At 49.5% G+C, this 3,330-nt stretch overlaps 1 long non-coding RNA gene across 1 annotated transcript; it reads right to left on the reverse strand.

Annotated features, from left to right (window-relative positions):
* Positions 1 to 1,237: 1,237 nt before the first annotated feature.
* On the reverse strand, positions 1,238 to 3,044 carry LOC134523964 (uncharacterized). Its single transcript, XR_010073455.1, has 3 exons — positions 3,000 to 3,044; positions 2,766 to 2,861; positions 1,238 to 1,376 (listed from the first exon to the last, which is right to left on the reverse strand). It is a non-coding gene; the product is annotated as an uncharacterized LOC134523964 (long non-coding RNA).
* Positions 3,045 to 3,330: the final 286 nt, after the last annotated feature.

A 3,330-nucleotide genomic window follows, 5' to 3' on the forward strand; every position in this document is an offset into this window, starting at 1 on the left:
ATCGGGGTGCCCCAAATGACACCATCACCCCCCAAGACACACACACACAGACACCCTTCTATTCACCCCAAAAAAAGGCTTAAAACGCCCAGACCCAGGGCTGGCCCCTTCTCCTCAGGGGGGCTCCGCCACCGGCTGCAAACCTGGGCTGGGGCATCTCTCGAGCAGCACGAGACGCCTACGACGAGGCACCTGGAAAACAAAAATCCCCAATTATAGCTCAGCATCCCAAAAAAACAGCACAGAAGAGAGCAGAGGAATTCCGTCAGACGGAGGGACGGGACAGGAGCTGGGGAAACAGCTCAGCTCGAAATACAGCACAGCCTTCAAAAGCCAGCGCCATTTGAACTCTTAAAAGTCAGGATTAAGACTAATCAGTGCCATTTTGAACACGTTCTTAGCATAAGGGCGAACCCTCCGGCTGGTGCTGGGAAACACCTGGCCCTTTCCCTTTCACTGAGAAGGTGTGCATGAAGTTTACATCCACCCAGTGAAAATACTTACCCTGTGAAAGTACTTGGCTTTCCTTCGGCGCTAATTTAACTTGCACGGCTGTGAACGGATACTATTAAACTATCCGTCTCCAAAATACACAGCTATGATTTGACCACGGGGGGTTTTTTGTGTGCTACACGAGGAGGAGGAGGGACATCGGGGCAGCGGCGCTGCCCGAGAGAGACACTACTGGCTGCCGGGAAAAGGCGGCACTGAAAGCCAGACAGAAGTACTTCAGAGCACTCTGCCAAAAAAACGGGGGGGAAAACCGCGTAACATTCAGTTGTCTCTCCTTTTAAACATTTCGAACAAATACCTAACTGCCCAGGTACACCTCATAAATTGTACACTACAGCCGTTTAGGCGGCTGCAGTTTAAACTACGCAAGTCAGTTTGTCGATTATACAACTCTCACTTTTTTTTTTTTAGCTTCATTTAACATAGAAAAATCAGTGAGAGAAAAAACTCCTCCAAATGGTTTTACTTTTGGGGGCGGGGAATCAAATCGCCGGCGCCGCGATCCGTAGGGCTACCAAAAAGGACCGGCAGATTCGCGAATGCTTTTGGCTGTGCTGAAGGCGCAGAGGAACGCGTTTTTATGGTATCTCGACTGTTCCAACCGAGAACCCAAGCGCCGGCGATGCCAGCAACTGGGGGGAGACGCGCGGCACTTGGGCCTGCGGAAGGAAATGAACTTCCTCCCGAGGTTACAGAAAAAGGACATTGTTGAAGCCGTAACTCACCAAAACCACAACCAAAACCACAGGATTCGCCGTCACGAGTTAAACGCTGCTGCTGCTTCACGGCAAAGCCTGGAGAACACAGAGAGGCGATGCCCGTTTGTCCCGTTTTGTCCATGTCTCCTCTTTGACCTCAATCGCCTTTAGGACAGATGCCAGTATCTCAGTGAGGTTTTCGAGTACCGCTGTGAAATATTTTAAAGACTTATTGACTGAGAAAGCATAAAGTTTTTATCGTGAAAGCAAAGCCTGCTTCTTCTGGACATGTGAACTCTTACAAACAGTTCCTTCCCTCTTCTAGTACAGAATTATTTTCACAGTATCGTTTGACAGTGAGCACCCAGAAAGAGAAGAATATGCTTTCAGGAAGAGAAAAATAAATGGAGGGAAGTAAGCTTTGCAGAGGCGTAACGTGCTCCAGGACAGACTTTATTTTGTTTTTAGGATTGTGAGGGACGGACTGTAAATTCCCTGCCGAGGGGCAGGAGCCCCTCCAAGCCTTCAGTGGAACGCCTCAAACACTCGCAAGGAAATAAATAACGCAGGCCTGGCCTTCAAACAGCTGATGAGGCTCACACTTCTGGCGGCTGAAAGTGTGGGAGAACTGTCTTGTGAAGACAGGTCGGTTCTGCCACTCGTGCCCTGAGCTCGCTCGTTCTCAGTTCTCGAGGCCGTTGTGTCCCATGAGTGACCTTTGCTTCATTATCCGCGAAACGCACGTGAAAGCGCACGCCCTGCATGTGCTAATGAAGATTACAGAGATCACGCTAAACATGTGTGACCATGGCACTCGTCTCTCCACCCAAATCATGGCACACGTCACCGGGGAGAAGGGAGAAACCTGAGCTGAGCCCGTCCTCAGCAAGGAGGGCGGACCGTGCTGATTCAGCAAACGTAAAAGGGGAAAATAAGTGCCCCGAGGGAACAAAAAAGAAACAAAAGAAATAGATAGTGCCTGGGAAGATTCTTCCCAAGAAAGAAGAAGATTATGCCTGGGAAGAATCCCTGAAAAAGACGCTGGAACAAGGACCCGCGATCTCTTTATCTCTGTCTTTTTCTCTGTCTTTTCCTCTCTCTGTCCCTCAGTTTCTCTTTTCTCTTGGAATTGTTAAGTAACAGTTAGAGCTGTGAAGTGATGACCTTAAGATGACCTTAAGCACCGCTTGCCATAAGTTGTCCTACACCTGGTGTTAACTAACACAATGTACACCCCAACACCTGCCATAATTTTTTATATACCTAACCAATTATCGTGGGCTTGTTAAGATCTATACTAACCATTTTGGTAAGCTAATAAACGTTTCTGTATGGACCTTGAGATTTATCTCACCTTAGTCCGTGCCGCTGAGAATTTACAAATCTGAAGTCACTTACCCTCCCCTCTTTCCTGACAGCGGGAAGCGACAAGGATTTTGTTAAAATATTTCACAGAAAAACTATAGGAGGAGTGCTGGCACATCCTTCCCGTTAACTTCAGAGTCCACACTACAAGTACCTCAGGAAAAAAGCAGACGCGCATCGCAGACGCACCTCGTACTCGCAGAGCACTCCGGATTCTTTCCGTCTGTCCTGTACCATCACGGCAGAAGGAAGGGCGACCACGGAGAAACGCTGGCAGCTGGAATTCTGCCAAGACAGGAAAAAAACTTCTGGCGTAAAGCTAAGTGGCAATCTAAAGCGTCCTTCTTTCGTGAAGGTCTGTGAAGACTGCAGCCAACGGAGGCTCCTGACGAGTGGGACACGGCCCCAAAGCCTGGGACTCACCGCAGCTCCTGCTTTCAGCGCTGCCCACAGAATTTTCCAGTTCAGGTGCCTCTCTCTTTCTCTGTCCCTTCCTCTTCTGCAGCGCTGGTCACTTGACCATCCTCCACCTAAGAGAACACAGCGGTGTCTTACAGCTCTTGCGATATGAAGCTTCCCAGATGTGCAGCCTTGCACGCACACAACCCTTCCCCACGGCCATACCGTGATTTTGGATACGCGTACGGACCCTGCGGTACATATCAGCAATCTGGTCTGCTGAGGACAACTCAGAGGGGACCCTTCCTCACCCAGAAATGCTTGGCTGTCTCTTCCCTGCCGCAGGAAGCACCTT

Source organism: Chroicocephalus ridibundus, chromosome 16 (genome assembly GCF_963924245.1).
Source record: "Chroicocephalus ridibundus chromosome 16, bChrRid1.1, whole genome shotgun sequence".
NCBI classification, from domain to species: domain Eukaryota; kingdom Metazoa; phylum Chordata; class Aves; order Charadriiformes; family Laridae; genus Chroicocephalus; species Chroicocephalus ridibundus.